The sequence below is a fragment of the Manis javanica genome, chromosome 3 (genome assembly GCF_040802235.1).
Source record: "Manis javanica isolate MJ-LG chromosome 3, MJ_LKY, whole genome shotgun sequence".
Lineage (NCBI taxonomy): Eukaryota > Metazoa > Chordata > Mammalia > Pholidota > Manidae > Manis > Manis javanica.
Genome location: NC_133158.1, coordinates 152,447,515 through 152,471,246, shown reverse-complemented (window position 1 = coordinate 152,471,246; position 23,732 = coordinate 152,447,515). Strand labels below are relative to the sequence as shown.

Below are 23,732 nucleotides of genomic sequence, written 5' to 3'. Positions count from 1 at the left end.
CGGCCCATCACAGGACTTGGCTGGGCTGAGCAGAGGGAGGGGCAAGGAATGACCAGATTGCATGCCTGGCAGCCTCTCCAGCAGGTGTGGGAGGCAGTGGCGTGTTTGCACACTTAAAACCTCCAGTCCAGCACGGGACAAGGAATTTGGTTTTTAATGGCTCCTGTCTGATCTTGGAAGGCATGATCTTGGGCTTGGGCTCTGCTGACACAAGGCTGAGCCTTAGGGCGCAGGGTGGCTTCTGTCCCTGGAGGGAAGACAGTAACTGTGAGGACACTGCCCCCCATCTCCCACCTCCAACAGGACCCAGACCCTCTGCTCAGGCCCAGAGGAGTCTCCTGCATGGTTATTTGAGTCCTAGCACTTGAAGGGTGTTTAATTTCAATATTGGGACTTGGTTTCTACCAAGATCTGACTTGTGAAGGGCTGAGCATTATGATGATTACATACTAATAAAACAGGTGGTGGCTTATTCAGCTGTGGCTTTAATTTCAATGCAATTCAGAATTTTTAAAAGGACCCAAGTCTGAAAATAAAGTGTTTTCTGAAGGTAAAGGCCAGCTCTTGATGGGGCCAACCCCTCACCCGAACCACTGCAGTGGAGGTGGTGGTCCTTGTGTGCGCATCCGGTGTCCCGCCAGGACACCAGTGCAGGGCATGTGAGCGCTGCAGCAGTGCGCCTGGCCTCTGGCCTTTCTCCACTGTGCCCATTCCCTTAGGCCACCCCAAGGTCTTGCCTTCTCACCGCCGTGAGGTGCTGGGCACCCACTAAGTTCTTGGAGGGGGCTGCCTGGGGAGTGTGAAGGGCTCACATGAATCGGGGTTCCAATTCTCAGGCTCCCGACTGATGTCCCATCCAGGCTCAGGCCCCAACTCTTCGGCATCACAACTCTGGTGTGTGACTTATCAAGGCTTTTGGTGCACTGCTTGCCATCCGTCACCCTCATGAGAGGCTTGGTTTCTCTGAGGACTGCAGGAGGCCACTGCCTGCAGAGCTACCACAGAGGCCCATGGCTGCCTCTGCACACCTGCAGGGAGGGTCGGCTTACGAGTCCTTTTCTTTTCTCAAGATTTTCTGTGAGTATAACAAAAGACACCCCCATTTTTCCCGCTCCCACTCCATTGAAATGCCCAGTGCTGTTTAACCCAGGGGTTCCCAGGCTCTGCCTCACTCAGGAGAACTGTCGGGACAGAAGCTCAGGAGTGGTTCCGACACTGAGACCCAAGAAGAGCAGGCTGTTTGCAGGGAGAGATCAGAACACATGCTGAACTGGGAGCCAGGAGGCCCACTGCCCCAGAGTCCCTGGTGGTTCTTTATTCACCATTCCTGGTTCCTCTCTGAAGTCTGGCCTTCATTCTCCATTATCACCCTGAGGCTCCATGAGCCTTAAAATAAACCCCCTTATAAACTAGCTTGAACTGATGAATTCTGAGCTAGCTTGACTTTATCTCTATTGCTCACAACCAGGGTCCTAATGTAGAGAGAATCAGAGTGGCTGTTTCTGTGATTCCTAGGATCGATGAGAGATCTTCTGGCATCAGCCCCTGGAACCCAGTTCAGACATGTTGGGAGGACCTGTCTCGGGTGGACCAGGCACGCCAGCAGGCCCATCTAGCTCTCCTCCAAAGCTGAGCTGCAAGGTCCAGCAGGACCCAGGAGGGTGCATTTCCACCTGTAGTACCACTTCTGCTGTGCCCATGGCCATCCCTCATGCTTGGTCATGAGACACCCAGACCTTTATTAGTTCATGTACACTTATCACAGATTTGCTTTTATGCAGTAAGACTGAGACAAAGCCACTCATCAGAAAGCCCTTCCTCTCCTGAGATGATCTCAGTAAATTATTCAGCTATCAGACTTCTTAAAAAATTCAGCCTGGAATGCATAGCTACACATTGTAATTAGATACTTTTCTCTTTTCAAGAACACAGATTTTTTGGTGATGTTTCTTCCCTGTCATAATATCACATCCTTGGTACAGTGTTTGCAATTATTTTGTTATCATTAAATCAACACTATCTTCCAATATATATATTACACAGAGAAATCCATGTAAGAATTCTATAGCTATTACTATGAATTTTAACAAGGGGAAAAAGGCTATTGAACAGATGAATTGACTATATCAGCTCACACAGTAATAGCCTGCTCCTCATTTTATTTTTGGAACGTCCAGGTCAATCCTGATACCTTCTAACTTTACTCCAAAATAGAGCGCCTGAAATAGGTACTTTCACAGGAAGCCCAATTAGAAAACAAAATCTGTCCCCTGCCCCCTGCCCTAAAGCCCTTCCAAGCCACTGCAACATCATCCACAGTGTGACATCACCAAATCAATCAAGAGCACACCCACAAGCAATGGCAACCTCTCTCTACAGCAGAAAAGGCTCCCTCCAGGGGTGGGGACCTGTCTCCTTCAGGATCCTGTACCCCAGAGCACTCTCCTCACCTTGGGGCTCAAGGCTTTGGTTTCTGAGACTTCAGGGAAGGGAGAGCAAATAATGTTTTACACTAAAGTCCCTGTGAGTTCTGCACACACATCAAATAGCTCTTGGTCTCCGAGTCTTTGTCCTAATTATACAAACCATTTTAGCTCAGTACTGTTCCACTACAATCTCACTTTATTCAGACTCCTCTTGGGACCCCTGTGAAATCATTACAACATGCAAACATTCCAAAACTAACAAAATCAGTTTTAAAAGGAAAAATGGCATCAAATTAACCCTAATTAAACTTGCGAATGGAAGGCAGCCATGCCACACAAATACAAACTCTCCCCAGTATCATTTTCTATAGAAAACTGGTCTTCCTGCAGTCTCAAGCCAGTATATAAACTGATTTGAATGATCTGAATATGTTTATCTAGCTATTCAATGAGGCTACACTGAAGCATGCTGGGCATTAGAAAATAGGGTAAGAGTTAACAATTCACCTTGAAAATCATTTAAATTCATTTACTAAATGGCTGGCTGTATTTTAAAGACAAAAACAATAGAAAAGCATTAAGTGGGTTATCCAAGGCAAATCAGTGACATGACAGGAACTAGAATACATCCCACTCTAAGCAATGGTGTAAATCTCCAGGAAATACCACCAGAGAAATTTTTAGTCCATATTTACCTGAAGAAATTATGCTTAGATCAAGTGGTGGTAGTGCAGCAGGAAGACAGCACTCCAAGCCACGAGAAGTGTTCTGAGCAGATGCCCCAGGACGTGCTGGGTGACTTATTTCAGCTCTCTTACCTGGCTCCCTGATCTCTAAAATGGCACCAAAGTTTGAAAACACATGCAAGCATGAATTACATAAGCTTCAGTGTCTGATACTCAACAAACAGCCTCTAATCATTACTACCCCATAATTAAACCGGTTTCCTTTAAGTTTAGTGTTTTAGAAGTGTGTGTTACCATACAGACAGGATTCAAAAGCATATGGACCTTCCCCTGTCACTGGTAGACCATCCAAAAACTGCATGGAGGGCACCAGCATTCTGGAGCCAAACTGCCTGGGCTCATCCCGGCCCACATTACCCGCATGACTTCACCAGGCTGGCTTTCCCTCACCTGCTCTGCTTCCCTCATCCCTGTACAATGAGGGTGCGCAGAAGAGATCACACGGCAGGCCTGACACTGAAGTCCTTTCAAAGGCCTGCTCACCAGGCTGACTCTTGGCTGGCCTCTGGGAACCCGGATTTTGGGAGGGCTCCCATCACCATTAAACTAGTCAGAGCAGGTCGCAGTGCCTCAAATTTGTGCTAAGAGCTTAGAAGCCCTGCTTTCCTTCTGGGAGTTTAGAACTGGGTATGTGCCAGGCAGAGTGCGGCTGCATGCCAGCCCTCCACGGAAGCCCTGGGTGCTGCTCAGCAACATGTCCCATGCGTCCTCGAGACTTGTCACCGGGGGAGCCAGTGGATCTGGGGGACTGCATGGGAGGGGACGCTGCAGGCCGGGTCCCCTCCCTCTGCCCTATGTGCCTTCTCCCTTTTGATTCTGCTTTGGACCTTCCCACATAACACACATTAGCTGTGGAGCAACTGACCCTCCGAGACTTCCCAGCACGTCATCCAGCTGAAGAGTGGGCTGGGGGGCCCCTGACCCGAGGGTAGTAGCAATCTGTACCGACTGCCTAAGGCCAGGACTAGGATGTAAAGCACAGTAAAGCCCGATTCACAGCAGCTTCATGAACAATGGGGCCACAGGGGCCTGCCTACCTTTTAGTTTGTGGTAAGAATTCAGATTTATGTAATAACATTTTGCAAATAATAAAAAATGACACACATAAAAAGCACTGATACTTTTAAATGGCAATGCTTTTTTATTGTCACTGCTAATAAATACTATCTGCCTAGTGAATACAGACACAAGCCAAATTCCAAAAACACTAGGGTATCAATACTAGAAACACATTTTTTCCCCTTTGCAGGGAAAGCTCTTCAAAACAATAAAAATCCTTGATACTTTCTATTGTCATCTGTTAGGCAGTTTTAACCATTACTGACAAAAGCTAAATGTAATTTTAGGAGAGAGAAACAATTTGAGGAGAAAACAATTTAGGGGGTGATGAAAACAGAATATTACTTTAACAGTGAAGATCTGTATTTGACTTTTTTTAAAAACAATTTACCATAGAGCTAAAATAGGACATTATACTGTTCCACTCAGTAAAATTCTGATGGCTTAAAAAATGCTTCTGGGAAATGCATCCTTAACAGCAGAGAGGATCAAGGGGGACACCCTGTGTCCTGAGGCTGTGACATCCTGCTCAGAGGGCAGGTGGCTCTATGCTCACAAGGCCACAACACAGGCAGCAGGGCAGGAGGAAGAGGGAAAGCGTGGGGCACCCCGGAGTGACCTGTAGTCACAAGAAGCAGCTTTATATAGCTCTCACCTCACTTCTCCAGTAGGGCCCTCTCTACTCTCTCAAACATCTTCAGTTGGACCATCAGCTCCCAATATTTGAGGTACAGCCACGTGAGTCTCCCATTCTGGCATCTGTTGGTATTCCAGACATCACCACAGTGCGTATCATGCTGAAATATGTCAGCCAGGCCAGTCATCATTTCCAGGTCAGCAGCAACCGGGTCAGAGGCCTCACGGACCAGCAAGCTTTTCTCTATCCCCAGCCACTTGCTTTGAGGGATAATCAGGGTGCAGTAGATGCTCTGTTGTTCCATAAGAGCATCTTCAAACTCTTTCAGCAGAAGCCTGGCTCTTCTCTGCCAGTCGTCTTCCTTCTCCAGGTAACTCAGGTAGGCACTTCCCAAGGGCTGCAGCTGTCTCTTTTCTCACATGACCAGAGCCCATTCCTGTTCCAGAAGCTTCTTTTCTTCTACCACCTTGCGCCCCTGAGAGATGAGGGCTTACCGGTAGCTGGCTGTCCTATTTTGTTCCTTTTCAAGTTCCAAAGACAACTGAGGAACTGCACACCGATTTTCAGACATAATGACATGGTACTTGGCCTCGAGGTCCCGCTGGAAAGCAGTTGTCCTACAGTAGTATGCTTCTCTCTCTTTCTCTATTTCTTTCTGGGACTCCCTAGACCAAATCCAACCTGACATGAAGAAATTGGGGGAGAAAAGCACACATAACAAAACATCAGAGCTGATGTTCTCTGATCTTTATTCAAAGAAAATATAATGCTAAGGGCAGCATTTCAATGAAGTCTTAGGCACGTCTGCTTCTGCTGAGAGGTATGAAAAATATAATATTTTGTATGAAATCACATAATATGCCAAGTTCTTATCTTAAAATCAGGTAAGAGCTCCCAAGAGACTAGTCTGACAAGACTGCATCCAGGGATTCCTCCGTTGCCTGAATTTCCATGGCTAAGGACTACCAGTTTGCTTGTGCTCTCAAACCTACACCAAATGCCCCCTCTGGCCACAATGCTCCACATGCTATTGGCGAGGTTTAAAAATTAACATGGGTGTGGAGGGCTGGAAGCAATATCACCCTGGAAGTGATGTCACTCCAGAAGTGACATCTGGGCACCACAAAGTACTATAACAGGAAGTTCTATCACCAGAAGCAGAAGTGACAACACCAGATATGAGATTAGCCTGTAAGTGCATCTTTGTGAGCCTGTGCTCAGAAATAAAACTGCAATACCCATTTGCCATCACCAGGCAGTGAACCTCCTAATCCCAGCTTTGGTTTCAGTGTCTTTTTTGTATCTTTCTCTGTGTTTCCTTTAAGCTCTTCATACACTCCTCTCAAGTTCAGCTGGTTTGTGGAGCTGGTCTCCACACATACGCATGCTTCAAATATTATTGGCCAAGTTATTTCAGAACTGAATACATTTCAAAATGTGTTCCATTACCGATGATCACTAGTAAGCAGCTGAAGTCTGATAGGGTACACAAGTGGGGTGGAGTAAGAAATTCAACCTCAAGACATGGTTTGGCTGCCTTGCCACAAACGAGATCACCCTGGGACAGAGAGTGAGCAGAGGCTGGAGTGGGCAGTCTCCACTCGGCCCCACCGCACAGCAGCAGCCAGGCCTTGGCCATCTGCTGTGCTCCGGGTCTGAGGAGAAGGAGGTGCCAGTTCTGCACAGAAACACCTCCTCTCCCAGCACTATTGCACATCAAAGTTTCAGGTGCTTCAGTATAAAACAGAAGCCACTGTGGTGACAGGTGACACTTTCTGGTGCAGGAAACCAGCACATTCAGAACCAGTGCCACATGCCCAAGCCCAGCACAATTGTCAGTCCCAGTCCCAGCACTAACGTCAGGGCCACGTACCCAATACTGATTCCTCACAATCGCAGGTTCAGCCTGTGCAGGACACATGACCTGCATGGACTCATCTCTTGAAGACAGGACTGTGCAGCAAGTCTTCAAAGCCCAAGGTCTCCAGGCCACCAAGGGTGGCAGTCCAGCTCTGAGGGGTCACCTGTGCAGGCTGTCACACACAGCCAGGCTGCCCCCATGCTGCTCTCCCACCCCTGGGAACCACTGGAGTGCCTACAGCCTTCCTGGTCCCCTCCCTCCTTTTGGTGTCCCTTGCCCAGGTCCCTTGGCACTCCAACCAAGTCCCAACATCAACTATCACACCATGAGGCAGCAGAACCTCCACATGTCCAAAAGCTTTTCCCACCTGCACCAACATTGCTGGTTCCCTGGGCCTAAAACCACACTTATCTCCCAGCTTAAAACAGCTCTCAGCCCCATTTCAGTTGCTACTCAGGCCTGTCCTTCTGCCAGAGGCCACAGCAGGGGAGCTGATCTGTAAAGGAGCAGCTTGGTATAACCGACAGGCATGGAAAGGTGGGCAAAATGCGAGGTGGAGAGAGGAAAGAAGAGCCAGTGCAGTTTGGGGTGGGTTCATGGAAGGCTTCATAAGTAGGTGGATGTGAACAGAGTCCGGATGGCCAAGTGTGACCCGGGAGGAATGCTCCCTCTGCGCAGGAGGAGTAAGTACAACTGAGCAGATCACATGCCTGTGCAGACAGCAGACAGCTGCCAGAGGAGCTGGGCCAGTCACTGGGAAAGCCCCCACAGATGCTTATAAGGAAGTGAAATTGGACCTGACACCACTCTGGTGTAAGCAGAGGGTCAGAGTTGAAGGAGGGACATGGGCAGGGCCACCTCCTGTGCTGGAGTAGGAGCAGTCTCATTCAGGTCCTGTACCGACACACGTCAAGTGGTGCAGACACAGGGTACCCTGGACCACATGGCACAGGCTGTAGTCACCAGGAGTTCTGGGGGGGTGCCCTTAATCAGTAGGTCTCCAGGAAGACATGCCGGGTGGAGATCACCAGGGAGGGTCAGAGTTAGTAACATGTCAGTCCAAAAATCCTCAATTCTGGGTCTTAGCTAGAACACTCTTGCCTTACAACTTTAGACAGACACAACTTTCTGGAGCCTTAGTTTCAAAAGGCAGAGAAAAGAGAGCTGGGGCTCCCACTTCTGGGACAGCAGAAGTCCTCTCCTTATTCATTCTGCTGAAAACAGCCACTGGACGTCTGTGCACAACAAGCAGCTGACTATGAAAGGGAGACAGGGGGACTCTGGAACCCACAAACACCTGGGAGTGTTCCCTGGGACTCTGTTTTGCCTCTAGATAAAACTTGATACTTAAGCGCCAATGGGTGCAGATTTTCTTGTAAAAGCCCAACAAAAATCTCTCTGCCAAAGGACTAGGAAAGGGGCCCCTGTAAGACAAAAAATGTTTAGACAATGACCACTCTACTCATGCCAGACTGTTAGCAGACAACTGTATCACCACAACCCTTGTGTGGGCAAAGGCTAGGGGAACCCTCCTGGTCCCCCCTGGGGTGGTGGCAGAGGAAGCTGTGTGGGATGTGGCAAAAAGATGTGCCCACCTTTCGGCTCTCCAGCCACCTGGGAGAGCCCCGGTGGAGGCCTGGGTAATGGGGCAGAAGGCCTCCTGCTTGGGCCTTCTTCCTGGGGCCAGTAGGCTGAAGGCCAAGTGGGAAGCATGACCTTCCATCCCTGCCTGCAGGAAGGAGGCAGCCACACCTTTCCCCTGATGAGCACCGTCAAAGAAACCAGCCTGGAAAAGATTGAGTAGAGCCAGAATGTCACAGCATAATACTCAAAATGCCCAGGTTTCCATCAAACAAGAATCCGGAATATCTCAAATTGAATTAAACAAATATAATCAGTAGATACCAATACTGAGATGACAAAAGACATTATCATCCGATAAAAGTTTAAAGCAGCCATAAGATGTCTAAACAAAGAAATAGAAAGTTTCAGAAATGAAATAGAAGACATGAAAAACTAAACAGAAATATCAGAACTGAAAAATACAATAACCGAAAAATTCTTAAGGATCCACAATAGGTGTGGGAAGAGAGAGAAGCTGGTTAAAGTGATAAACTACTCAGCATGTCCCTTATAAACATGGACAAGACATTCTTAGCCAGACACTGGTAAATATATTCTACAATATTTAAGAAAAATTATATTGCATGATCAAGTGGGAATTATTCAAAACACACAAGGCTGGTTCTACACTCAAAAGTCAATTGATATAATCCAACACATTAGTGGCCTAAAGAACAAAAAGCACATGATCATATCAACTGACATAAAGACAAAACTCAACACCCATTCATGATAAAAACTCAGAGAAAGAGGAAGGGAAGGGAATGTCCTTGCCTTGATAAAGGCATCTATGAAAACCCACAGCTAATGCTGTACTTGATGGTGAAAAGACTGAATTCTTTTACTCTCACATCAGGAACTATTTAAGAGTGGTGGAAGTTCCAGCCAGTGCAGGAAAGCAAGAAAAGGAAATAGAAAGTAAACAGATTGGGAAGGATGGAATAAAACCTAAGTTTTCTAAGCTAAACAGAAATTAATTCAAAATGGATCATGGACTTTAATGCAAAATGTAAAACTAAAACTTTAAGAAGAAACAGGGGGGAGTCTTGAAGATGTAGGGCTAGGCAAAGAATTCCCAGACCTGCATGATCCTTAAAAGGGAAAACTGATAAACTGGACTTCACCAATATTAGAACCATTGTCCTGTGAGAGATTCCATTAATGGAATGAAGAGACAAGGTACAGACTCGATGTTCACAGACCAGAGTCCAGCTCTCACAACCCAACAATCCTATCAGAAGACAGCTGACAGACCAGAACGGACATTCCGTGCAGAGGACAGACTGATGTCAAGTATGTGAAAAGCTGCTCCAATCTTTAGCCATCAGGGAAATGCAAATTGAAGCCACAGAAGAATGGGTAAAATAAAACCACAAAATAAAAATAATGACCACAACAAATACCAGCAAGGATACCAAGAAACTAGATCACTCACACTGCTAGAGAGAGCTAAAACCCTGCAGCCACTCTGGGAAACATTCTGGCTCCTCCTTAAATATTAAACATCACCTCCCAGGCCAGCTGACAACAGCAGGCGGATCATGGCTCAGTGATCTTCACAGGGCCTGCAGACCCAAATCCGGCCCTGAGGACACTGCCATTTAGAAGCTCAGGAGCCTGCCACCTTGCAAAACACCGCTTAAAAGTCAGAAAGGTGAGGAACCTGGTGAGTGAGCTGAAGGCTTAGAATCGCACTGACTCCTGTAGTCGTCAGAGGCCCCGAGGTGACTCCCACTTTCCGTCTGTTTTCAGACCTATCTCCAGCTTTATAGCCTTCCTCAGTAACCTTTGCTTCTGATGTTCTTGCCTTCTTGGACTTTTGAAATGATGCTTTCTGATCCTGAGAAAGGTGAAGTATTTTTTTTCTTCCTGATTATCTTGCTTAGGTAATGTGATTGAAGAAAAGTTTTAACTTTGCAATCTTATAAGAATTCTCCAAAAATGTGTCATTACATAGTTAAGAAGTTATATTACAAAATACGGGCATCGACTAGCCTCCTAGCTGGTCCAGGAATAGTCTAGAAGTAAAGGCAGACAAAAGAGTAGTTGATAAATGCCACTCTTGATGGCTTCCACATCCCGTATGAAACCCTGCTGACCTGAGAAACCCAGTCCACAGCAAGTGCCAATGCAAACAGAGGGCAGCTTCTTCGATTCAATACCTCAGTTCCTCACATGCTTAAGTGCCAGCCCAGAAGCATGGGATGTGGGATACAACTCCTGAATATTAGGAAATGTATCATGTAGTGGGGATAATTACAACTGACTTGTGGCCAGTAATTTCCCGAAGTAGAACACAGTCAAAATGGTGAGGATATCTGGCCAAGATGAGCAGAGGTGTCATGGATGAAGTCTCCCAAAGACTGATTTTCTAAACATTAAACAGACATCCAAGACTGGCTTTCTTTCTTGTCCATTTTATTCTTCTCCATCTGTCCTTACAAAAGCAATTGGAGCAAGGGAGCCCCTTAGGGCAGTGAAGCCTCGACAGGGTGCTAACAGTTGTTGACACCCACTCCATAGAATGCCTCTGAATATATTATCTTATTCACCCTCACAATGCATCGAGGTAATCATGATGCTACCTGCCCTGGACAGGGGAAACAAGCTCAGAGGCTTAAGTAATTTGCCCAAAACAAACTGTTATGAGACAAAACTAGGATATACACTTTCATCTGTCAGGGTCCATTTCCAAGGTCTTTGGACTCCCTACTTTCAACCCAGAAAACACAATTATTAGGAAAATGATAACTTACGAAAAGCAGCCAATCCCAGCATTGGCACCAACAAGGCATAATTCCATCTGCTTCCTTCACCCCCATCAGCCCTGGAATTAGGCCGATATTCCAATTTGGGGGGTCATTTAGGTTATTCATGGAGATACACCTTGAGGCAAATAACAAAACTATTAAGCACACAATAGGAATAAAATATATTTGTCACAAGTGTATCATCTACAGGCTCACGTGAATCCCTTTTTAATTCACAAAAACTTTTGTTCAGTTCCACCTGAGTATTGTACAGGGCAAGCCTTATGGGATTCAAAGCAGAAATAAACAATGCCTTAAGACAAAAGCAACTCACACTGCAGTCAGGACAGAGACATGCCTCACATAACTGAGATGCAAGTAGAATGAGATATGTTCTCTTATGAAAATGTTTAAAAGTACGGTTGTAGGTAAAAATCCATAAATAGGAAGATGTGAAAACACTGGCTGCTTCAGAGAATGGTGTATAGGGCTGAGATGTTGCCATGGTTCTCAAATCGAGCCGGCATCCAGGTGCTCTGGAGGGTTTGATAAAACACAAATTCCTAAAGCTCTCCTCCCCAGCTTCTGAGGCAGTAGCTCTGATGTATCCACCAATTTGGAAATCTCACACATTTGCAGGTGGTCCACCCTTTGAGGACCGCTGGCTTACTGGTTAAAAACAGAACCCAACTAGCCCAACTGCCAGGTTCAAACCAAGGCTTCATCTTGGGCAAGTTACTTAAACTTTCCATGTCTGATTTCCATATTGATATAATGAAGATAATGATACTATCTACTTCATAAATGTACTGTGAAGATTAGATTAATTGATGCATATGAAGTAATTACAGGTTGGCAGTAATTACAGTCTTGGTGTTGTCCTCTTTGGGTCCCTTCTGTTGGGATTTCTGTGTGCTTCCATAGTCTGAGCAACTATTGCCTCCCCCAGTTTGGGGAAGTTTCCAACAATTATTTATTCAAAGACACTTTCTTTCCCTTTTTCTCTCTCTTCTTCTTCTGGTACCCCTATAATGCGGCTACTGTTCTTTTTGGATTGGTCACACAGTTCTCTTAATATTGTTTCATTCCTGGAGATCCTTTTATATCTTTCTGGGTCAGCGTCTATGCATTCCTATTCTCTGGTTTCTATTCCATCAATGGCCTCTTGCATCTTATCCATTCTGCTTATAAATCCTTCCAGTGTTTGTTTCACTTCTGTAATCTTCCTCCAGACGTCATCCCTTAGCTCTTGTATATTTCTCTGCAGCTCCATCAGCATGTTTATGATTTTTATTTTGAATTGTTTTTCAGGAAGACTGGTTAGGTCTATCTCCTTCTCAGGGGTTGTGATTTTGGTCTGTATCAAATTCTTTTGCCTTTTCATGGCAATAGAGATAGTTTGCAGAGCTGGCGCAAGTGATGGCTGGGAGAACGTCCCTTCATGCCAGTTTGTGGTCTTCCTCTCCTGGGAGAACAGTGACCTCTAGCAGCTTGTGCTGGGCAGCTTTGTGCAGACAGGGCTTCTGATTCTTGCCTGGCTGCTATGGAGTTTAGCTCCATGGTTGCTGTTGGTGTGGCCTGCCTCAGGCTGCTACTCTGATATTGCGGAGCTGTGTCAGAGGGAAAATGGCCAGGAGGCTGTTTATCTCTGTGAGGGGCCTCCAAGCTGCCCTGCTGTCCAGGGGGTTAGGGTGTTCGGAGTTCCCTGGGATTCCCAGCTGCTCAGTTAAGTGTCCCTGGATGCTTCCATCCAGCTGTGGGGTCCCTATCCCTTTAAGACTTTCAAAAAGCACTTGCTCTTCTTTGTCCCAGGGGTGCCAGCTGCAGGGACCCACTCGCAGTTCTTTCTGTCCAGTTTCTCTGGTTTCCAGCACCCCATGCATGCACTGTGTGTCTGCGCTCTGGTGCAGATGGCTAGGACTGGGTGTTTAGCAGTCCTGGGCTCCCTCTCCCTCCCTGCTCTGACTCCTCTCCTCCTGCCAGGAGCTGAGGGGAGGAGCGCTCAGGTCCCACCAGGCCACGCCTTGAATCTTACCCCCTTCACGAGGTGCTGGTTTCTCACAGGTGTGGATGTAGTCTGGCTGTTGTCCTGTGTCTTCTGGTCTCACTTTTAGGATTAGTTGTATTTGCTGTATTTTCAAAAATATATGTGCTTTTGGGAGGACATTTCTGCTGCTCTACTCATGCCGCCATCTTGGCTTCCCCTCTCTTTTTTTTGTGTTTTGATATTTCAGTGGGCCTTAAGGAGAGGAGTAGGAAAATCTTTCTTTGCTGTCTTCACTATTCACAGAATCATTATTTTAGGAAAAAAATGACAAAATACACATTTTTCTATTCTTAAATATTTATTTTATTTCTCTCCTCTTGAGCACATGCAGTGTACTGAGGGCCCATGCAGACACTGGGCTCTTGGGGATTCTGGTGGGGCTTTCATCTCAACCTGACACTGTGAAGATGGGCTAAGCAGAGATTCAGTCTATTTGTTTTCATTGGTTTTCTCTATTCTGCCACTTCCTTTTTACCCTCAATGCCAAAAAAAAAGTATCAAATTCTACCAATGTAAATGACATAGGGGAATTCTCTAAACATTTGTAGAGAAAGTCTTTTGCAAAATTCTTAGTAGTCTTGTGTTAAACATTTTTCCCATCACTTTTTAGGAAAGGAGAAGTTAAAAATCCAAGTTTCTCGAGACAAATGAAAACATTTTGTAGAAAATCAGTAAAATGTTTCTGTACTTTAGAAACATAAAAGATGGCACTCTCTTAGAGGCTCAAAATTTCCATTTAAAGGATATTGTGAGCATTTCTACACTTCTTTGTGGTTTATAAATAGACTCTTTCTAAAAAAGAAATGTCTCTTTCTCTGTAGTTCACTACACATCTTGAATTTAGTTAAGCTGTTAAAGTTGAAAATCTGTATTTTTCCCTTACAAATCAGAATTGTACAGGTCTACACATTGGCTTCCTAAATGTCAAACATTTATTACTATATGGTGTAGTACAATGCTTTCAAAGGCTGAACTCTGCTGTGTAAATAAGACCTAAACCCAGTGGCTCAAGCAGTGTGGGCAGAACTGAAGATTTATTTATTTGACTGGAATAGCACTGGGCAAAGACAAGGGAAGAAAACATTGTAAAACTATTCTAACTTGGAGACTGCAACCTTTGCAGAACCAGTGACATTAAAAACAAAAGGAAAATATTTTTTCCCCTCAAAATGACTTAACTGCTAAACATATCTTCTTGGGTTATCTTTAGTGAATCAAACCCTTTTTGAGTGTCTACCCTGTTCCAGGTTCTGTGGATAGAAGGGAAACACTTTCCTTCAAGGAGCTCACATTCATCCCCATGTGATGATGGCCATGTTGTGCTTTGAAGGTGTTGGACTACTCTTCAATGCAGTTGTCCCCATATGTTCAACCATATCTGGAGATATATGGCTGCTAGATCTATGCTAGATACACAAGTTTTTCTCAGAAAAATACTTTTACTCATTACTTGAGACTGATATTGCACCCCTTCCCTCTCTCCCATTATGAGAAGCATATTTGATCTGAGTACATGTTTTTGTGCATTTCTTTCCCTTGCCTTTCCTCTTTATCTGACTTTTTCCTTCTCCTGGAAACTTGAAACAAAGCTGACCCATTCTGAACACACTCCCAGTGGAACGGACAGGGCAGCAGGGCACCAGATCTCTGGGATTCCTTCCCACATTTTGGTCTTTCTTCCTTTGTCAATTCTGGATCCAACCCCTCTAAGTTACCTCAGCATGTTAGCATTCCCTGGGGCTTGCATTCTCCTTTCATGACCTGCTCTCCTAAGATTGTGTCATCCATTTCCATGGCTGTATATACCATCCATCAACTGACACCACAGTGGATTTCTCTGTCGCAGACCTCTAAGCTCAGTTTAGCAACCCTGGCTCTGCTCCTCATCAGTGCTAGGGGAACTATCTTAACCTCCACATGCTTCAGTTTTCTCATGTGAGAAGTGGATTTAATAATAGTACAAAACTTGTAAGTTTTCTTTATGAGACTTAAATGAATGAATGCAGAAAATGGGTTTCATAATGATAAAAAGCAAAAGGGGCTGTTATAAGACCTGAATTAGTTAATACATATGTCTTTGTCAGTTTGGGCCGCTATAACAGAATGCCACAGACTGCGTGACTTAAGCAAGAAACATTTCTTTCTCACAGTGTAGTGAAAGGTACATCTTTTGGGGGTTGGGAAATGCAGACTGAGGTACAGGGAGATTCATTATGTGGCGAGGGTCCCCTCCCTGGCTTACAGGCGGCAGCCTTCTTACTGTGTCCTCACATGGAGGAGACCAGAGGAGGAGGGCAAGCTTGCATGTTTCCTGTAAGGGCACTAGTGTCCTTACTGAGAGCTCTCCTTTCATGGTCTATCCACTTCCTGAAGTCGTTGCTTCCCAATACCATTATATTAAGGATCAGGATTTCAGCATATACATTTTTGGAGGGACATAAGCATTCAGTCCATAACAACAAATAAAGCTCTTGGGTCTGGAGTCCACTGAGTCATCAATGACTGTTGGCTATTATAGTCAAATGCCTACTGTACATCTCTGCCAGGTTATTTCAAAGCATCTTAAACTCTGGATTGTCTATCCTTTTGTATTTTGCTCTTTCTCCTATCAGGAAAGCACTAACTTCCATGCTGCCATTCAGGCCAGAAGCCACAAATCATAGTCCTTTTCTTCCTCCTTGCCCCAGTATTCTAGGTAACGATGAATTCTCTTGGTCTTGAAAAGGTTTTAAAATTCACTCTTTGTCCTTTTCCCTTTCAACTCTCTCGCCAAGTCCTTGTGTGTTATTCTGTCTGTCATCCTGCCACTGTAGGAGACTTCTGACTTCACTGCCTCTCTTCTACCTCCCACCCCTTCTACCTCTTCATCCACTGTCTATATTGCATATATCATCACCCTGCTTAAAATTTTTCAGTGGATTCCTATTTCACTAATACCCACATTGATGTCTTTACTGTGGTGGAAAGGTTCTTGGTGTCTAGCCTCCCACCTGCCTTTCCAGTGTAATTTTTGACCTTCATTCTTTTGCACAGTATGTTCCAGTCACATGGCTGAGATGGTTCCTAGAAGAAATCAAACTCCTTTCCATTTAAGGCCTTCAACTTGCTAAGCCTGGACATTCTGCTCCTAGGTCTTCACACATTTTGAGCATTCTCATTTACTAAGTTTCAGCTTAGATGTCACCTCTTAGAGGATTTTTTCCTGACCATCCTATCTGAAAGTAATTTGACCCATTCCAGTCATGATATTTTTTAATCACATTTTCTATTACTTGTCCTTCAGAAATTCTTTTATCTATTTCACTTCAATGTGTATTGTCTCCTGCCCCAGAATGTATAGGACACAGGAGGACAAAGACTGCCAGTTTTGTTTATCATTGTATTCTTGTTATCTATCAATATATCTACTAAATAATATTCAATAAATAGTTTTAGAATAAATGCCTCAGTGTTTTCAAGATACTATGATGTCTGTTAATCTCACTAGAATGACTCTTTTGAACTGAAAAGTGGATATGTGTCTCTAGGTAAGAGGAGGCTGTGACAGGGCTAGTAACTAAATTGAGGGGTGGGGAGGAGATTGCCTGCCAGATGTGGCTACCTAAGTTGTAGATGCAAGGGGTGCGAGCGGAAGGTGGGAGACTGAGCCGGTGCTAGGTCAAAGGGATGCTCATTAGAAACCCAAGCTGATGGTGGAATAAAATACTGCTTGTGTCCTTTATGAATGCAGATAAGAACGAAGCTGTCCCTGAAGGGAGTAAGTAAACTGATTTAGGGAGTCTGTACATGCCTGCTTAATGCAATCGAATGGCCAGGAACATTGGAAGGCCTTTCAGCCTGGAGAGCTGAAAGAAGGCCAGGCACTACTGGAGCCAGTCAGGCACAGTAGCACAGTGTGTGTAACTCAAGACTGTTTGAGCAAAAGCCAATCTGGCATTCCCTGGACAACTCTGCCTTGGGTCTTGGCTCTCTTCCCCTTAAAGGCACTGTGTCTGAAAAACAAACTGGTAAATCCTCAGGCAGAAGGCTGCATTTGTGTGTTCTGACTCATTCTGAAAAATGAAGTTTATAAAAATGCTCAAATCCATATACAATTACCTGTATCTCTCCTTCTCATGCTTTTTCTGTAGCTGCCTAATCCTCTTCCTAAGAGGAAATCACAAGTACCACTTTCATGTATATTTTAGTGGAGATGGTCCATTGCACATACAAACATGGGTATATGCCATGTGAAAATACATTAGCAGAATAAACAGTGCTCTCCACACCTTGATTTTTCACTACAACAGTGCAGAGACACATATTATCTTTTTAAATAGTGGCCAACTTTCCACTGCATAGATTTTTATCCACAGCTTTTTTTTTACCTAGACACTTAGTAAAAGACACTTAGGTAGTTTTCAATCTTTTAATCTTATAAACAATGCTAAAGTGAATACCTTTTGCATGTATCAGTTCCCAATATGTATCAGGTTATATTTATAGAAGTGGCTTTTCTGAGTCAAAGGGTGTGCACAGCACTAATTTCAATTTTATTGGTAAATCACCCTCCTCAGAAACAGTTTCAATTACCAGTCTGGTAATATGTGGAAATGCTTATTTTTCCACACTCTTACTAGTGTTTTTGTTTCTTTTTTAAAAAACCAGAACAAACCAAACCAAACCAAACTGTGATCTTTGCCAATCTGACAAGAGAAAACTCTCTAGTTGCCTGTGGTTTAAGCTGTATGAAGTTATACTTTATTAATTTTTTTTCTGCTGGTACAACATGTTCATAGGCTTTGCTGAAATTTCATTTGGTTTATTGACCCTTTCCTACTGATTTATGATAGTTTATTATGTATTAATGAAGTCAGTACATTGTCTGTAACATGAGTTGTAAATATTTTTCCATTGTTATTTTGCCTCTGTAGACTTTTTCTTGGCCTTGACAAAGTTTTTCAGTAATTGAGTTTATTAAATTTTTATTTGGCTTCTGGGTTTTGTGTTACACTTAAAAAGAAATTCTTTTCTTCAAGTTTATTCTTCATGTTTTCATCTAATAGGTTTAAATGTTTGTTATTGATAATGACAACATTTATTGAAAAAATATATTTTCTTCATTGATTTGAAATGCCACTTGTATTATATACCAAATACCTATGTGATCCATCTGTTACTGGATTTTCTTTTCTTGCTGTTTTTATTATTATAGCTACTTATATGCTTTTTATTGTAGCTTTACAACATTCGTGCATTGGCTTTATCATTACAGTTTTATAATATGCTTTGAATTATGAAAAACTGATAGTGCATCAATATTTTTTTCAGAAATTTGTTAAGCGATTTTCTTTGTTATTTTTCTATACGAACTTTAGAATCAGCTTGTTTATTTATAAACATTTTTATAATGCTGAATCTTCCTTCCCAAGTACATGAACTTTCCATTTGTTTCCATCTTCTTTTGATTCCCTCAGGAGCTTTTTAAAGTTTCTTCCAGAGAATTCTTGTGGGGTTCTATTCAATTTTATTCCTAGATGTTTTATGTATTTGTGCTGATATTTTATTTGGGGCTAATTTCTAACATTATATTTTAACTAGTTTTTTATACACGAATTTAAAAAAATTTCTATAAATTAATTTCATACTCAGTTCCATTGCTGAATTTTCTTATATGTTATCCTTTTACACTTCATTTTCTTCGGATTTTTAGCAGCACTGGATTTTTAATCACGATGTATATCTGAATGCCCTGTGGTTTTACATTTCCTTTAAGAAATATATACAAATGTTTGATTCCTCATTTTGGAGATTGAGTAATCCTGGGTGGATTCTGAGCATCTGCATTTTATAAGGCTTTATAGGTAATTCTCAGCCCTATCCATGGGGAAAAAATTATTTTAAAGTAAGAAAGGATGAATTAAAAATATTAAGTCCTGGCTGGTTGATATCAGAGGTAACTGTAGAACAGGGAATAAAATAGGTTTCCTGAATATTAAATGTGTCCACAAAATTGTCAGTTGCAAACATATTACTTCTTTCATTCTTCTGTAATTCTTCCCTCCCTCCTTCTTGCCCTTTCTTCTCTATCATAAAGGAAAACACTAATATTGCAACCTGAAGATGTGAATATAAGTGAGGGCTAGGTCACATGCTCTGTTAAGTTCTTTCTCAGAGTTTGTTTTCATTCATGTGTTGGTTTTATGTTCAGAGAATCTGTGTGCAATTCTTTATAATACTGACCATGGTATGATATTTTACTGACAAGCAAACTGTATGTGAAAAGGAAAAGAAAATCCAGGTCACTCAGCTAGTTGCTTTGGAGACAGGTTCTTCCATATTAGAACAGTTTTTTTTTAACTTCTACTCTATACATAGTTTTTTGATCAACTGTGCAAGTTCCTCTACAGCAGTAATTGTTCTCATATCTGCATCTATTTTCCATATTCTAAAGCCTTTAAAATTATTATTCTTGCTTTCAAGGGGAGAGAACGCCATGCATTTGCATTTCTGCAAATTGTTGTTTTCTTCTTTTTCTTAATTTTGGATTTAGTATGTTCTTTCTTTTAGTTCTTTGAGGTGTTGAAGTTGTTTGAGATCTTTCTTCTTTCTTAATGTAGGTATTTTTCACTATACCCTTACCTATTAGAACTGCTATTCCTGCATCCCATAAGTTTTGGTATGTGTGTTTTCATTTTTATTTGTTTTAAGATGTTTTTTGATTTCCTTTTTGTGTTCTTCTTTGACCCATTGCTGTTCAATAGCATGTTGTTTAATTTCCACATATTTAAAAATTTTCCAGTTTTCCTCTTCTTGCATTCTAGTTTCATATCATTGTGGTGTGATAAAAGTCTTCTTGAAAAGGCATTTGGTATAATTTCAGTCTTACATTTGCTAAGACTGGTTTTATGATATAACATATATGATCAGTCCCAGAACGTGTTCCTTGTGTGCTTGAGAAGAAAGTCTATTCTGTTGCTTATAGATGGAATGCTCTGTATATGTCTGCTAGGTCCATTTGGTTCAAAGTATAGTTCAAGTCTAACGTCTCAATGATTTTTCTGTCTGGATGATCTATCCATAGTTGGAAGTAGGATTTTAAAGTCTCCAACTATTATTGTCTTATTGTCCATTTCTCCGTTCAGAACTATTAGTATTTGCTTACTATATTTAGGTGTTTGGATGGGTGCATGTATATTTAGAGTTGTTACATCCTCTTGATGAATTAATACCACTATCATTATATAACAACCTTTTTTGTCTCCTGTTACACTTTTTGGCTTAAGGTCTCTTTTTTCTGACATCCATTCAGCTACTTTTGGTCTCCATTCTCCCATTTGTGTGTCCTTAAAGCTGAACTGCGTCTGTTGCAGGCAATAAACATATACTGGTGTCTTCTTTTTTCAATCCATTTAGCCACTCTATGCCTTTGGATTAGACAGTTTAATCCATTTACATTTGAAGTAGTTCTTGATAGGTAAATACTTATTAGTGTCATTTTATGAGCTGTTTTCTGGATGTTCTGTAGTTTCCTTATTCCTTTTTTCCTCTCTCAGTTTCTTCTTTTGTGAATTGATGTTTTTTTGTAGTGATACGCTTTGACTCCCTTGCGTTTATCTTTTGTTTCTGCTGTAGGTTTTTGCTTTGTGGTTACCATGAACTTATATAAAACAGTCTATTTTAAGCTGATAACAACTTAACTTTGATCTCATACAAAACCCCTATTTTGTACTTCCCATTAAGGATTCTGAGGCTTTCTTGGACCTTTTAAATGGATATGCCTGCTCTCCACTTCTTGTTCCCTTTTGAGGAGGAATTCTCAAGATTACTTCCCTTCTATGAATCCTGCAAAGCCAGGCAAGAGGCTGACAACCTGTTTGCTTTCTCTTGGTTGGTGCAGTGTGCTCAGGTTTGTGGGCTTTCCTCCAGTCCCGCAGGGTTGATCGGCTTCCTGAGCAAGCCCAGCACTGTACGCAGAGGCACTCTCACTACCATGGGAGCTCATAGGGAGCTGGTCAAGGGTTGTGTAAGGGCTGGTAAGCATGTGGAGTTTTGGAGGAGCCTATGGGCTACTGGGGGGGATCTGCAGGAGAGGTAATCCCAGAGGCTTAAAGGTAGGCTTCCTGATGGAGTCTGCAAAGCAGTTAGTAGCATCTACCTCTCACTGCTGTGTTCCATTCTGAGTCCTGCTGCTGTTCTCCCAGATACTCACTGCACCCCAGTCACACAGCTTATGAATTGTCATTCTGGGTGGGGCAAGAAAGAAATGGGAACTTTAGCAAAGTTCTACACAGCTGGGGAAAGCAGGCAGTCACTCATGTGTTCTCACTTTCTTTTGTGGGAGAAATCATGGGCTAAGAAGTTCTCTCTTGGCACTAAGCTGTGTTGCCTTGGGGGAAAGAAAAACCATTCTGGACTCACTCTGAAAAAGCTATAAGCAGACTCTCTGATTTGAGTGTCAAAAGTGTATTGTACTTTTTTTAGATTTTCTCCCTGACAGATTATTTTACTGTAAGACTGTTTATAGACAAACTAAAAATTACATCAGGAGCTCTAAATGGTATTTTAGATCCCTCATTCTCTCCATTATGAGATCAAAGATGGCAGAAGGCAGCAGAGTGGGGAAGATGAATTATCCCCTCTTGGCTTTGAGCTGTTGGAGAGGTGGCTGAGAAATGAATGCCCTAGGGTGATAAGACAGGCGTGAGGAGCTTCCTAGAGAATTCTGAAGAGGAAGGGGTCCATATAAAGTTGCTTCATCTTAAGGCAGGCACAATTGAGAGTAACAGCAGGCACTTTGCTGATCAAAATCTTATCTCCTCAACTGGGAAAAATCATGAGATATTGTGCAGTTGCCTCAGATAACTGTTTCAACTCTAGAAGCCTCCCCAGGAGAGGAGTCCTCTCTTCCCTGAATGTTCATAGAGTCTCCCAGTCAAAAATTCTTCTTTCAACTCTGGATCTACTCCCCCACACTTTGGGCACTCTTTGACTTCTCATTTTCTCCTTAATATATGCAAGGTGAACTTATGAGTTATATATGTAATGCTTATGTGTATGTGTATTCTTAATAATTCAAGTAACATTCTACTCTGTAGCTTCTATATGCAGCAATTTGTTTTCATAAAGAATAATTTCAGGCCCAATAATGACTGGGGGATCCCAGCAAGTAACATGACTAAAAAGAAGTGGGAGATTCTAGACACGCTCTAGAGCCGCTGCTGTAAGCCCCTGGTGGGCAAGGAGGGGCAGAAGCTCCAAGTTGTTGGTTCAAAAACTGGCCCCCTTGGAGGGAGGAAAATGATGGTGGTGTGAGAAGTGAGGCAGAAACCTCCTCCCAAAACCATAAATAACACAAAAATACAACAAATACAACTAATCCAGAAAGAGTGACCTGAAAACTGCAGAACAGACTGCCTACAACTAGGGAAAAGAGAAGACCTTATAGTAAAGGATAAAGTAGGAAAGCGGTGATCTGTCAGGACCCAAGTTCTCCCCCGACCCAAACTCAAAGGTGGGAGGAAGAAAAATGGAGTGGGGATGGAGTAGAAGCCCAGGACTGACTGCTAAACCCCAGCCCTGGAGATCTGCTCCAGGAGCATGAACCTACATTACACAGAGATTAGTGGGGTTGGAAAGCAAAGACAGGCAGACTACTTGGAGAGACTGAGATTCCAGCTGCTTATAGAGAACAGGTACCACAAATGGCCACTCCAGGACAAGAGAAAGGTGGGCACTTTGAAAGACTTCCAAACAGCAAGAGGGGTGCTAATGGGACAAGGATTACACAGAGATGGCTGCTCAGGAAAAAGGACAGGTGGACAAAATCCTACTGGCACACTCAACCCCACAGGCTGGGAACTTTCAGGAGCTTCAGAAGATCTACCTCTGGCTAGCAATGTAGCTTCAAGGTGCCCCACCATGATATGCAGCCTGCTTCTCCTTCCTCCTAGCAGGCATCATCAGCACACCTGCTGTCCCCGCCATTGCACCAGGCAAGCAGGAGTGTGGCCCTGTAGATGGCAGCTACAGAGGCATAATTCAGAGGCTCATCCCTGCACAATCAACCCACTACACCTGGCAGTGGAGAAAGGCACTGCAGCCAGGAAGCAGGAAAGAGCTCTTTTCTCCGGGCAGGTGCTGGCATCGCTTGCCTGCAACCTCCGCCATTGTTCCAGATGCTTGACAGCACCAGAGACTAGAACTTCTGGGCACTAGAGTGTGCTACTTACCCAAAGTTGTTATTCCATAAGAATCACTAGAAAAATGAAACAGCAAAAAAATTTGTACAAACAAAAATTCCCATGTCAGAAAGAGGGCTGAATGAAACTAAAAACTCCATTCTTCTTGATAAAGATTTCAAAATAAAAATCATAAAATTGCTCATGGAGCTATAGAAAAATATTCAAGATCTCAGAGAGGACTTCAAGAAAGCCATAAAAACTTTGAAAACTACAGTATCTGAAGTGAAACATACAATGGAGGGATTTAAAAGTAGATTAGATGAGGTAGAGGAGGTGGTAAAAGAAATAGAAATTAGAGAACAGGAAAACAAAGCTGAGGTACAGAGAGAAAAAAGAATCTCTAAAAATAGAAGAACAGTA

At 43.1% G+C, this 23,732-nt stretch overlaps 1 pseudogene; it reads right to left on the bottom strand.

Moving 5' to 3' along the window:
* Positions 1-4,306: 4,306 nt before the first annotated feature.
* On the bottom strand, positions 4,307-11,228 carry LOC140848214 (coiled-coil domain-containing protein 127-like; annotated as a pseudogene).
* Between the last annotated feature and the right edge of the window lie 12,504 nt (positions 11,229-23,732).